General features: G+C 35.5%; 1 non-coding gene across 1 annotated transcript; it reads left to right on the top strand.

Annotated features, from left to right (window-relative positions):
- Positions 1 to 12471: 12471 nt before the first annotated feature.
- TRNAY-GUA (transfer RNA tyrosine (anticodon GUA)) lies at positions 12472 to 12566 on the top strand. Its single transcript has 2 exons — positions 12472 to 12508; positions 12531 to 12566. It is a non-coding gene; the product is annotated as a tRNA-Tyr (tRNA).
- Positions 12567 to 15163: the final 2597 nt, after the last annotated feature.

Raw genomic sequence — 15163 nt, 5'->3', positions numbered from 1 at the left:
TAACACTTGATGGATGTTTACTAATATCATAAGGGTGATAAATCTTTTTTTGGGGGGTTTTAGGATGGTTTTGACTCACTTAATAGTCACTCTAAATTAATGTTGGAGGTTATTGGTGAATAGATTGCCATTTTTGGAGGTTGGTTTGCTACTTCATTTAGTCCATCATGCCATGTGTCCTCTCATCATCATTTTATCTTGAAAGATAGGGACTTATAACCCTTATCCATAAGCACCTTTCATGTTTGTGATGATAGACATATTGACCAAGAATTTTCATCTCTAGCTCACTTTTTTCTTTTTCTTTTGGGGTATAATAACAAACACATCAGTAGTGTTAATACAAGCCAAAAGATGTCACAAGATTCACACTTTTAGATGAATCAACAAACATTCAAATTATATTTATTTCATATGAAGGAATTTCTAATAAAAATAAATAAAAAGACATCAAAACAACTTCCATTTCACATAGGAAAATGAGGAATCTAATCCTCTCTCGAAGGATCAAAGACAACCACTCTAAAGACCTCGTGTTTTTAAAATAGAATGTTAATGTATAACCCCACTATACCAGTGAATAGTTCTCTCTTTTATCACTAGATTCAAGGATCATGGTGAGGATATTAGATATAAATGCATGAAACAATTTTGTAGTGAAACATTTCCTTAACACAAGACACCACATCTACTAAGAATCCACCAGGTTTCTAGTGAAGAAAAAGAACTATAGTAAAAGAAACTTATTGAAGGTTGTTGAGATGAATAAAATCCGAATAAATCTCAATGGAAATGAGGAATGAGATTTAAGCATTGAGAAATTGATCATACATGCAATCAAACATAGGTAGAGGTTTCAACTTATTTGGCATTTTTTGCTTTCTTCCTTCATTATTTCCTTTATCTTCAATATGTTAACCATTGTGTTCCCCACCTCTCCCCAGTGTTTTGTTTCTTTCATGCTCTTTGTTGATACCTCTCTCTATCTTTTCTTCTAATTCTCATATAAGCTCATTTTTCATTATCCTTCACATCCTCTAAGACATACCTAATATACTTAATGCTTAACTCCTATTTATAAGTTCTTCTTATATCATTTTCACTTGCACCTCCATCTCTATTTTTTTTTATATATAAAACATTATTCTCTTAAATTTGTATCCTTCTCTTCATTATGTTCATCTTCAAAATGAGCTCAACATTATGGATTAGTTACATGAAATGATCCAAAAGATCGAATGAAAGATAACACTTGTGTTAAAGAAAACTAACAAAGGTAACTAACCATAATACAAGCTAAGAGTAAGAAAAAGAAACATTTATAACTTCATCATTAGTTTTTGGATAAGCTCCAATTGATGAATGTGGATGCTCATTTTGAATGTGTCACTAGTTTGATAGCATAAGAATATGATTAGGTGATTTTCTCACAAAATTATAGTATAAGTTTAGCATGAACTATGTTATCAAATGGGATGGGAGACCTCTTATTAAATAGATTTCATGGGAGGGAAATGGAAGGCCAATATGTAAATTTGAATGGAGGGTTACGATTAAATTCATATGGATCAGAGTAATAGCATTGTGAAGAGTGTCTCAAGGGAGAGGAAGATCCAAGATCAAAGGATGTGATTTTATCAATGTGTTGGACTAAATGAAAAAAGGACAAGTGACAAGTGAGGTGAAAAAGGCTAAGCATGCTCATGCATGTGTGACCATGGCGAAAAGTGAGGGAGATATGCTCACACATTTGTGAGAAAAGAGATGGAGATGAGTCAAAAGTCAAGAAGTGAGGCAAATGATTAGCATGCTCACACATGTATGAGTAAAGAGTGGGATGACTTAGCATGCTCATACATATGAGAGCATGGAATGAGTTGAGGTGGAAGTAAAAAATTCTTCCAAGATAGCATGCTCACACATGTGAGCAAGGAGTGGGATGAGTTAGCATGCTCACACATGTGGGTGCATAGAGAAGATCAAGGACACATGAAAAAAGCAGAACGATCAAGATTTTAATCCATTTAGTTGGATTTAATGGCTACGATTAAAATGTTAAGGATTGATAAAGATGTGAAAATAAATAGTATAAGAAATGATAATAGAAGTTAATTAGCCTAGATCAATTAATTAAGTTGGTATTAATTAATTGATATAGTTGGAGGATTTTGGACTAAGGCTAATTGGTTTAATTAATTAATCAAGCTTAGGGAAGAATTAATTAATGAAGAATGGTGAAAGAAATTAATAAAACCATGACTTATTTAATTAATTTATGAAAAAAATTAGTAGAAAGGAAATTAGTGGTAAATTTGGGGTGTCTACGCATTAATTTGTGACTTCTATCTGCATGGATGTGAATCCCAGGCCCTCTACGCTAGGTGATTGTATTGGTTCCCCCACGATGGGTGTCTCTGCTCTGAGCTTGGGGGTGAATGCCGTTGTTGTTGGTAATTCTCGGGTTGACGACATTCCTGAGGTGCTAATGTGAGAACTTCCTTTGTTGGGAAGCGTAGTTTTGCTCGTGTGGCCAGATATGTTGCCCAGCCTTCCAAGGGGGTTCGTCCTCTTCCCTATGCCAACTCCTCCCTTGTGGTGGTTTATGGATAGGATGTTTTGGACAACATTGAGTTCGACCAACACTGTGCTCAGGTGTATAGATTCTTTGGCCTTTGGCCTTCATTACCCAATCTTCACTGTTGGGTGAGTAACTCATGGAAACCTCTGGTTGCTCATAATATTGAACTCTTTCCCTGTGCTAAAGGATTTTTCATTGCTTCATTCACTTCTTCATCTAATCATGACATAATCTTGGGAAAAATGTGGGTTTGGGGAGTTCACTCCCTCTCTGTTAAGCCCTAGACAACTTCTTTCAATCCCCTTACTAAACCACTTGATGTGCGTCCAGTTTGGGTTCGTCTCCCAAATCTTCTTCATTTTTGGGAGCACTCTTATTACGAAGCCTCGAGAACTCTTTTGGTCATTTCTTGATGGTGGATGATGCCATGTCTTCCATGGGTCACTCCACCTTTGTTCACATCCTGGTGGACATTGACATCTCCTTGCCCCTCCCTAGGGATGTGGTCCTTATGGTTGGGGATAGGCCTTGGTCTCAACTGCAGGCCTCCCCTTTTGCTGTAGGAAATACTTTTCTATGGGTCACTTGGCATCAGATTGTTCCCTCCCACGTCACAAGGGTGTGACTACTTGGTGGAAGGATGCCAATTTGGATCACCTGACTGTCTATGCTACTAGCTCGAATGATGAGTCGCTCACTGCCGATAATGATGATGTCGATGTTGTTGTTACTCTTGATTTGCAGTCTGGTTCCACTCCTTCCGAATGTTCTCCTGATGCTGGTACTGCTACCATTTCTTCTCTTGATACTTCAACTATCTCTCCTCCTGATGTTGTTCCTCTGTAGCATTCTGTTGCAGTTTCACCGCAACCTGTTGTGGTTCTACAACAAAACTTTGTCGCTGCTCTTGATTACAACCTTGTGAAGTCACTCCCACTTGATCTCTCTCTTGATGATCCTAATGATTGTAGTGCCTAGACTGTGGTTTGCCGCAGACGGAAGTGGAGGTGCTCCCCCCTTTCTCAATCCCCTCCCTATCAAGGCGTGGGTGTCTCTACCCCTCGTTGAGTTGGGTTGGGCTAGTTTTTTTTTGTCTGATAAGCTTGTGTGTTTGCTCGTATGACCCAATAGTTTGGGAGCTTTCTCCCATGAGTTTTGTATTTTGGTTTGTGGATTATCATAGACTATGTAAAGAGTCAGCGCCCTAGTTATCACTGCTTTTTAATCAAAAACATCTTGTTGTGAAACTACTACTTGTTAGACTAATTTTATAATCCTTCTACCATTCTTTCAACATAATGATGGATCACAAAGTGAACATTGTGTAGTTGTTTCTAGAATCTTTTTACATTATTCATAGACTATGAAAATAATCTAATATTCATTAGAGACTCTTTGTTGAAGGTACTACTTTCCTTATAAAAAAATGGTTATAATTTTGAAGAATATGAAAATTTTACGTCTATATTAGGAAAGGTTTCACTTTTTCTTCCTCTCTGTATATTTTACTTGTTGATTCTTTTGGCTACTTCCTCAATCACAAACCCTCTCTAGGGTTCATTTGAGATATCACCCTCCCATCAAGAGCTTTAAATCGTCATCTAGAGTTTCATTAATATTTTTTTTCTCTTGTAGAAGCTGGGTCTTCTATGATTTGTTAAATTTAAGCAATCAGATGTGAATCTAACTAATTAAATTATAATTAGACTGTGAATGAGCAGTAATAACAATAAAGCATAAGACACAAGACACAAATACCTTGGGAAAACCTCCCTCTTGGAGGAAAAACCCAACATCAAAGATTCAGATTAGATCCTATATTTATAAGTAGATTACATGAACAATATATATCAGATTACTTATATGATTGTAGTGTCAATCTAGGGCAGATTCAAACCAAGTATATGCAGCTGCAGTATATCAATCTTTAGAGGGGGTAGAATATCGACATCACTTGGAGAAGAAGATCGATGAAGTATGAGGACACCAATTTTCCCAACAAGTTGCCCAATAGATTTGCTCAATGATTAGATAAGCTTGCAATAGTATGAAGACTTAGATCGCTTACTATCTTTCCAAGTTCGCTGATTAAATTCGCATAAGGCTTATAGTATACTTGCTTGATGAAGATGATTATTCTTGAAGTGTGAAATGAATCTTGTTTATATACAAGATTCATGTTCATGTTTTCCCCCAAGTCAGCTTTAACAAGATTGCCGCCATTTTACATAATTTGGAGTTTGCCTTTTGGTGCCCAATTTGGGGCCTACATAATTTACAAGTTACACCACATTTCATTTTGGGCCCAACCCCAATAGACATGTAATCACTTAAACTATTACAATATGATAATATTTTAATTGCCACTAGGAAACATTAAAATATAATCCGAACTTAGCTATCCATTTCAACACTCCCTCTTAGCTAGGGAGGATTATAACAAGCAATCACATATTATAATAATACATCATGAACCTCTTCATCTTACATTTCTCGCAGAGCATGAAGGGTGACCTACAAGAAACCAACAAAACTTCCCATCTTGCATTTCCCTGTAGAGGATGGATCCACCTTGCATTGCCTGCAGAGGGTGGAAGAGGTCTTTCACCTCAACCTTCTCCCAGAGAAGGAAATACTGTCACCTTGCATTTCTCGCAGAGGGTGACTCCACCTTGCATTACCTGCAGAGGGTGGAGGATGCAAACTAAATTGCATTACTGAGATTGAGACTCCCTCTCAATCAATGTTGTGTTCTCCACAATTCCAAGCTTCTCTCTGAAGTACTCAAACTTCACTCGAGCTAGAGGCTTGGTGAGAACATCTGAAACATGTTCATCAATGCTGATATATTTCAGTTGGATGGCACCTCTTTGTGCCATATCACGAACATAGTGATAATGAGTTTCCACATATTTTGACTTGTCATGAAACACAAGATTGTTAGACATTTTAATACAACTCCGATTATCATAGAAAATAACAGTGGATTTCCAAGGTTGTCCAAACAACCCAACAAGGAGCTTGCGAAGCCATACTACTTCTCTAGTTGCTAAACTTGAAGCAATGTATTCAACTTTTGTAGTACTCAGTGCAATTGAGGACTGTTTTCTACTGGCCCAAGAGATCATAGCGGAACCCAAGCTAAAACAAATTCTTGAAGTGCTTTTCCTGTCAGTAACACTTCCAGCCCAATCAGAATCAGAGTAGCCTTCCAAATTGATTATTGTGTTGATTGGATACTTTAGCCCATAGCCAATTGTTCCACACAAGTATCTCAGGATGTGCTTGGCTGCCACCAAGTGAACATGCTTTGGTTGGTTCATGAATTGGCTAAGAGCACTCACTACATAGCAAATATCTAGTCTAGTGTTGACTTGATACATCAAGGATCCAATCAATTGTCTATACTCTAAAGGATCTGCAAAATTAGAGTTAGCTGTAGAAATACTCAACTTCTTCAAGTTAGTTTCCATAGGATTAGACATAGGTTTACAATCCATCATACCAAATCTTTTCAATATATCAATAGTATATTTACCTTGACTTAGAATAATTTCATTAGGTCTTTGCCACACTTCTATCCCTAGAAAGTAATGCATTAGACCTAGATCCTTCATTTCAAATTTAGTAGCTAATTCTTTCTTACACCTAATGATGAGACTATCTTCACCAGTTATAAATAAATCATCAACATATAAAACCAGTATTAGCATTTCACCATTAAATATTTTAAAGTAAATGTTAGGGTTAGCATCATTCTTATAAAATCCTGAAGTAACTAGGTACTTATCAATTCTTTCATACCAAGCTCTAGGGGCTTGCTTGAGACCGTAGAGAGCTTTCTCCAATCTACACACATGAGTCTCTCTATTATGAATCTCATAACCTTCAGGTTGTTCAATATAGACTTCTTCCTCAATAACACCATTAAGGAAGGCAATCTTCACATCCATTTGATGTAATTTCCAACCTTTGGCTACAACAATAGCTATAATAGTTCTAATAGAAGTATATCTAGCAACATGAGCAAATGTTTCTTCATAATCTATGCCTTCCTTTTGAGAAAAACCACGAGCTACAAATCTAGCTTTATATTTCTCTATATTACCATCAACAACATGTTTAATTTTAAACAACCATTTTGAAGAAACAACAGACTTACCTTTAGGTCTAGGCACAACATCCCAGACATCATTCTTGATGATGGATTGATACTCTTCGTCCATAGCTAACTTCCAAGCTTGCTGGTTCATAGCTTCTTTTGTGTTGGATGGTCCAGTCTCAATGATGTTGCACATCATTGCAACATAGTTAGAGAGCTTCTGAGGTCTCTTACTTTCTCTGAAAGTGCCACTAGGAGCTGCAAACTTTTCTACATCTTGAATTGTGCTTCTAACCCAAAGTGGTCTATTCTTGCTAACTGCAATATCTCTAGGTCTATCAATTGGAACCAGAGGTTCAGGAGGATCATCATGCTCAATAGGTTCAGGAGGCTCAATAGGCTCCCTCTGAATCTCAGGGTTAGAATCAATATCCATATCTTGCTGATCATTAACTTCTTTATCATTATCAACAAGAGAACCTTTAGATTTCTTGAAAGAAATATTTTCTTCAAAGGTGACATCCCTACTTACCTCAATGTACCTTTGACCAGGAATGTAGATGTGAAATGCCTTGGAATATTCACTATACCCAACAAGGATACCCTTCTTCTCGGAAGGCTCTAACTTAGTCCTCTTTTCCTTTGGCACATGAACATAGACAGGACTCCCAAAGATCCTTAGGTGGCTGATATTTGGCTTGACTCCTGTGAAAGCTTCCTCGGGAGTTATGTTCTTCAGGACATGGTGAGGACATCTATTCTGAATGTACACAATAGACTTGGATGCTTCAGCCCATAAGAAGGTCTGCAGGTCCTGATCATGAATCATAGCTTTGGCAGCTTCAATGATGGTTCTATTCTTTTGTTCAGCTACACCATTTTGCTGAGGATTGTAGGGAATGCAGAACTCCCTCTTCATTAATGTTTTTACACAAAAGTCATTGACGCTACTTGAGGTGTATTCACCTCCATTGTCAAATTTTTACATTTTAATCCTTTTACCAGACATATTTTCAGCTAGAGCTTTAAATTCTTTAAACCTACTTAACACTTCATCAGATTCTTTAGATTTTCGAAAGTAAATCCAAGTCTTTCTAGAAAAATCATCTATAAATGTAACATAGTATAGAAACTGCTAGGTGAAGGAACAAACATGGGTCCACATAGATCAGAATGAACAAGTGCTAATTTTTCTTTAGCTCTACTTTCACTTTTATGAAATGGACTTTTAGTGTTCTTACCTAATGCATAACCTTTGCAAGCATCATCATGAGATTGATTAAGTTTAGGCATACCTTTAACCATCTTTTCAAGTGAAGGAAGTGCTTGATAGTGAAGATGATCGAGCCTTCTATGCCATAACTCGCTAGATTCAGGAGCTTCATGAATGAGTGCTCGAATGGGATTAGCTGAAAGCTTATACAAACTATCATATCTATTTCCAATAACACGAGCAGATTTAATACTAGATTTCTTAGGCCATGCAAGTACTTTACCCTCAGAAAATGCTATTTGATAACCTTTTTCTTCTAGAGCAAAAAATGAAATTAAATTCCTCTTAATTCTAGGTACAAATAAGATATCACTAAGATGCAAAGACATACCAGATTCTAAATTTAAAGAAGTGCTACCAAAACCTCTTACCGAATACTGAGCATCATCACCAATTACCACATGAAGGTTGGACTCTTTTTCCATCAAGTCTGAGAGATGCTCTCGATATCCCGTGATGTGTCTAGATGCACCATTGTCAATTAACCAAGTGTTGCTATTGGTTGGCACATTGCTGGACAAGGTAGAAATGAAGAGGTAGTCTTCATTGTCTTTTGAGTTTGCAACTTCATTTAGGTTGACCTCCCCTTGCATAGGCGGATTTTGACATTCTTTGGCATAATGTCCAAACTTGTCACATCTGAAGCAACAGACACGTGAAAGATCCCTTGGCTTCTTCCTTGAATCGAAAGCAAGAGATCTGAAGTCTCTATCTCTTTTGAAGTTGTTCTTCTTCCGATGGCCTCCCTTTCTTCTAACATGTTGAGATGCAAGCACATGTTGATCTCCTCCATGTGAGCCTTTATGCATTTCTCTGGCAGCAAGGCGTGACTCCTCTTGAATGCAATCTGGAGGCGATCGAAGGAAGGGAATTTAGCTCTTCCACTTATGCTTTGAATGAAGGGATCCCAACAGTCAGGAAGACCATTCAAGGCAATCATGACAATATCCTTGTCCACAACCTCGCTTCCAATGGCGTTGAGTTGGTCCTTCAATTCTGAAATCTTCATGAAGAAGGACATGACTGAATCTCCTTTTCACATTTTGACTTGGAGATGTTGCTGCCTCAATGTGAGTGTCCGACTGATGTTGTTGATCTCATATATCCCTTCTATATGTTTGAACATCTCTCAGGCTGTCTTCAATTTGAAGATGATTGGAACAAGATGATCCTTCACAGAATCAATAAGGAACTTCTTTGCTTTGAGAGCAGTTTTCTTGAATTGCTTTAGCTCTTCCGGATCCGAAGGTTCAGTTAGATCCATATCTTCCATAAATTGTAACATCTATAATTCCTCAAGTGCAAGGAGGACACGAACCTTCCATGATGTAAAGTTTAGGGCACCTTCAAGTCTATCCTCTATTTTCAGACCTGAAAACATCTTGCAAAACTAAAACAACAAATTGAAAGTGAAGGGCAACTAATAATCTGATTATTTGAATGAACCTAAAGCTCTGATATCATGTTAAATTTAAGCAATCAGATGTGAATCTAACTAATTAAATTATAACCAGGCTATGAATGAGTAGTAATAACAATAAAGCACAAGACACAAGACACAAATACCTTGGGAAAACCTCCCTCTTGGAGGAAAAACCCAACATCAAAGATTCAGATCAGATCCTTTATTTATAAGCAAATTACATGAACATTATATATCAGATTACTTATGTGATTGTAGTGTCAATCTAGGGCAGATTCAAACCAAGTATATGCAGCTGCAGTATATCAATCTTTAGAGGGGGAAGAATATAAACATCACTTGGAGAAGAAGATCATTGAAGTATGAGGACACCAATTTGCCCAACAAGCTGCCCAATAGATTCGCTCAATGATCAGATAAGCTCACAATAGTATGAAGACTTAGATCACTTACTATCTTTTCAAGTTCGGTGATTAAATTCGCATAAGGCTTATAGTATACTTGCTTGATGACGCTGATTATTCTTGAAGTGTGAAATGAATCTTGTTTATATACAAGATTCATGTTCATGTTTTCCCCCAAGTCAGCTTTAATAAGATTGCCACCATTTTACATAATTTGGAGTTTGCCTTTTAGCGCCCAATTTGGGGTCTACATAATTTACAAGTTACACCACGTTTCATTTTGGGCCCAGCCCCAATAGACATGTAATTGCTTAAACTATTACAATATAATTAATATTTTAATTGCCACTAGGCAACATTAAAATATAATCCAAACTTAGCTATCCATTTCAACATGATTGAAGGTTAGTAATGTCTTGATATCTCATGTAAAGCCTTGTGTTTGATATTGAATAAAAGAAATGATACTTCTATTCTATATTAGTTGTGAGTTTATGTAGGATTGGATCAAACTATTAAGTTTTTTCTCAATTATTGACATCCCTTATTTTGTATTATTAATTGTCATGAAAATATTAGGTATTGGGTAGCTAGAGTCATGTCTATAGCTTGAAAACTTACAATAAAATAATTGTTCACCCATGTTCACCAATTCTTAGTATTGGGCCTAAGTTTTGGTTATTGCATACAATAAGCTTGACAACTATCTTGAGATCTACTTTAGACCAATTTTCACATTTTCATTAATTCTAAAGAATGTCTGGAATTTTTGTTGTCTCCTTATGAAAAAGAGGACATGGATATTAAAGATGTCCATACAAAAAAGAATTTTAAACTAAATAATTAAGGTTAGTTTTACTTTAGATAGATAACTTAGAAATGGTTAACTCTTCAAACCCTTATGATCACCCATGTCCTTATAAGTTCCCATTAACTAAAGTTATGAAAGGCATACATAAATCCCATGAAGTTATTGAGAAAATCTTTATTTAGAAAGATGATTAGCTCGTAATTAAATTGTTTATATTTAAAGATTCACTCTTATTAAAATTTCTTAGATGTGATCTTATGATGTTTAAAAAAAAGGCCATTGAGATGGTTGAAAGTCTTTTCTCTAAATGATCTAGATTTAGAGTTTCCATCCTAAAATTTAAACGTAAGAAAAAAGAAAATTCAAGATCTTCTTCATAATTCTCTTTTGAATAAGCTTTGATGTTGAGGATTTAAACATTGGAGAAAATGGACGATATATTACTAACACACCCCTCACTAGGGTTACTCTTAGTCTGAGCTATGAGTGGCTTGTGGCTATGATAAGTTAATTATATCTAGGCAAATTGTCTTATACTTCTCAACCCATGGGTAAAAGGCTTGGTGAGCTTTGGAGAATCCCTACAAAACCTAAATTTCAATAGTTTGGTTTTCTATGTATTAGCCCTTACTTCTTGGTGGGCATCTTCGGTTCATGGACTTCCCCTGTATTCAATGCAGATTCATTCAAGCACACTTTTTCATCTTGTCCCAAAGATAGAGATGCATAATGTTGGATTCAAACCCTTTTCAAAGCCATTCATTGAGAGCTGCTTTTGTAGGGGATTTTCTGCTTTTGTTTCTGCAATAAATTTGGATGCCATGTAGAATTTTCTATGTATTCCGGTTAGTTGTTATAAATCTAGTCTCAGAAAGCAGTCCCAGAGCTAGAACATTTCATGGAACTCACAGTAGCTCAAATAACACCCTTTGTGCTGTAAGTTGATTTAAGCAGTGGCTGGAAACCTATTATAGTTTGGGTGATGGCAGTCATGATCCCCTCTAACAGGAGTCCATGCTTCCCCCAAAGCAACTTGATATATTTTATAACTAATGTGGTATTATTTGCAGATTCTTGTACTGTGTCCCCTGCCATGGCTTTAAGGACTGGTTATGATAGTTTGAACAATGGGTAAACTTTAATCATCCTATGACTGGGTAAATCTTCTTGTGAACTTAAACAAACTATACAAGTGATCCCAAAAGAACAGTACACAAACTAGGCAATTGATCCCAGAAGAACATCACACAAATTATGCAGTTGGTCCCAGAAGAATGTGGCATATACTGGTAACTGCAAACAATACAGTCTCGAATCTCAAAGCATATCTAATTGTGTTGTTCTGAGATCTGCATGCCCCTGGATGTGAATTCCCTCCTCTCCTTTTCTGTTATGGCTTTTAGTACCAAGTAATAAGACTGCAGATTGTTTCAACCAAAAAATGGTGTCAATGATATTCTTTTTTGGAGATTGTGTCATACTTAATAAGCAATGTTCTCTGCCATTGTACACGCATTTCTGTATTCAAACTGAGAGAGATATAATGCGTTCCTTTTCTATGTTTGCAGGTAGAGCAGGAGGTTTAATGGGTGAGAAAGAGAAAAGGCAGTGATTAATCTATTGGTCACATTTTGGTGTGTTGAGCTGAGAAAAAGTTTTTCCCTATGCCTATCATCTTAGTTCTTGTTTATCAATAAAAGGGAAAGAGGTGGTTTCTTACATGAATCGATTTGAGCTAAAATCTGGATCATCGTAACCATTTTAGAGAAGCATCTGACCGTAATGTTGCCATCCTCCTGTATTTCCAGCAGCAACGGCATGGACTTTTTATGTTACTGTAGAATGCTATCAAACAACTTTCTCAGAGTGTTGAATACAACCCGATCTTAGCTCAGTTGGTAGAGCGGAGGACTGTAGTAGGATATAAAATCCTTCGGTAATCCTTAGGTCGCTGGTTCGATTCCGGCAGATCGGAAACCTTATTTTAAATTTTGAAGTGCTTTCTTTTTGGTTTTTTTTTATTATGGATTTTGAAAACTATATATTTGAAATAATATCTTAAAATTTTGAATTGTGGAAATCTAATGTCATTAATTCAAAGAAATTGTTCATGTATAATTTTAGAGTTTAAACATCGTGCATTAGAAATAATATCTTAATGGATTGTGGAAATAACTCAATGAAATTGTTCCAACATAGATTTATGATCTTGGTTTTATTAAAACAAATATGAAAATAAAATAAAATATGACCATAATTATGAAATTGTCTAAATGAAGATGACAATGATGAATTATTTTTCAATTATGAGACCACTATAAGTGAATTGGAAAATACAACAACAAAGACTCTAGTCATACATGTCTAGAAGAATCACTCTAAAGATTTGATCATTGGAGACAAAGATAATGGAATCAAATGGAAAATACAACAACAAACACTCTAGTCAAATATGTTTAGAAGAAACACTCTAAAGATTTGATCATTGGAGATAAATATAATGGAATCTGATGGAAAATACAACAACAAATACTCTAGTTAAATATGTCTAGAAGAATCACTCTAAAGATTTGATCATTGGAGATAAAGATAATGGATTAAACCTTGAAGAAGAATCAAGAAAACAAATGAACAGGTACACTTTGCTTTATTATCAAAAATTGAACCAAGCACTCTTGTAGAAGCTAGTAGAGACAAGGGATGGTTAGAGGCTATGGAGGAAGAACTAAATTACATTGAAAGTAATGAAACTTGGGAGCTAGTTCCAAGATCTAAAGACAAGAATGTTGTAGGTATCAAATGGGTTTTTAGAAACGAATTGAATGAAGATGGACAAGTAATGCAGAATAAAAGTTGACTTGTATGTAAAAGATATGCTCAATAGAAGGACTTGACTTTGAGGAGACGTTTCCCATGGTAGCAATATTGGAAGCAATCGGGATGTTTCTTGCACTTTCAACATTTAATAATTTTGAAGTATATCAAATGGATGTCAAATCAAAATTTTGAATGGAGAGTTAGAGAAAGAAGTATACATAGAACAATCTGAAGGTTCTTAGCTTTCAAAAAATCTAGATTTTGTGTGCAGATTGAAGAAGGCCCTCTATAGACTCAAGCATCCTCCTAGAGCATGGTATTCAAGATATGTAGCGTAGACAACAATCTACATGTAAAAACTAAAGATAATCAATTGTTGATTGTTGTTATGTGTTTGACATTATTTTTGGAGGTAGTAATGATGTAATTTGTAAAAAAATTGAGATGTCATTCAAAAAGAATTTGAAATGTCAATTTTTGGTGAGTTATCTTTGTTTTATGGTTTACAAATCTCTCAGTTAAAACAAATTATTCATATCTCAAACCACATACATAAAAGAAATGTTGAACATGTTTAAGATGGAAGATTACAAACTAGTAAGTACACATACGGTTACTAGGTGTAAACTAAGAAAAGATGACGAGTTTGCTTTGTCAAATCAAACCTTGCATAGGTCAATGATTGGTAGCTTGTTGTATGTAACTCTAAGCAAGACATGATACAAGCAGTGGATATGGTGGCTAAGCTTCAGACATTTCTTAAGGAAAATCATGTTAAGGTAGTATATAGAATATTCAAATATATGAAGGTTGCACTAGATTTTTGTATGTGGTATCCCAAGAGTCTGAATTTCAATTTGACAACATACACAAATGCAAAGGATTAAGAAATAAAATGAACAAGTACACTTTGCTTTATTATAAAAAAAAATGAACCAAGCACTCTTGTAGAAGCTAGCAGAGACAAAGGATGGTTAGAGGCTATGGAGGAAGAATTAAATTAGATTTAAAATAATGAAACTTGAAGCGAGTTCCAACTTCTAAAAACAAGAATGTTATAAGTATTGACTCTAGGTTTTTAAAAGCAAATTGAATGAGGATGGAAAAGTAATGTAGAATAAAGGTAGGCTTATCTATAAAGGATATGCTCAAGTAGAAGATTTAGAGGAGACGTTTCCCACAGTAGAAAGATTGGAAGCAATCAAGATGTTTATTGTACTTTCAACATTTAATAATTTCAAAGTGTATCAGATGGATGTCAAATCAGAATTTTGAGTAGAGAGTTAGAAGAAGAATTATACATTGAACAATCTAAAGGTTTTCAACTTTAAAAAAATCTAGATTTTGTATGCAAATTGAAGACGACCCTCTATATACTCAAGCAAGCTCCTAGAGCATGGCATTCGAGATTGGACTAGTATCTACAACAACAAGTTTTCAAGAGATGTAAAGAATTTTAAGATGCTATTTAAAAAGAATTAGAGATGTCAATGTTTGGTGAGTTATCTTTTATTCTTGGTATACAAATCTCTCAATCAGAAATAAGTATATTCATATCTCAAACCAAGTACATAAAAGAAATGTTGAATAAGTTTAAAATAAAAGATTACAGACTGGTAAATACACCTATGGTTACTAGGCAAAAATTGAGCAAAGATGATGAGTCCACTTTGGCAAATCAGACCATGTATAGATCAATGATTAGTATCTTGTTGTATGTAACTTCTTCTAAACCAAACATAATGCAAGCAGTGG

Source organism: Cryptomeria japonica, chromosome 11 (genome assembly GCF_030272615.1).
Source record: "Cryptomeria japonica chromosome 11, Sugi_1.0, whole genome shotgun sequence".
NCBI classification, from domain to species: Eukaryota; Viridiplantae; Streptophyta; class Pinopsida; order Cupressales; family Cupressaceae; genus Cryptomeria; species Cryptomeria japonica.
This window is presented reverse-complemented; position numbering and strand designations above follow the sequence as displayed.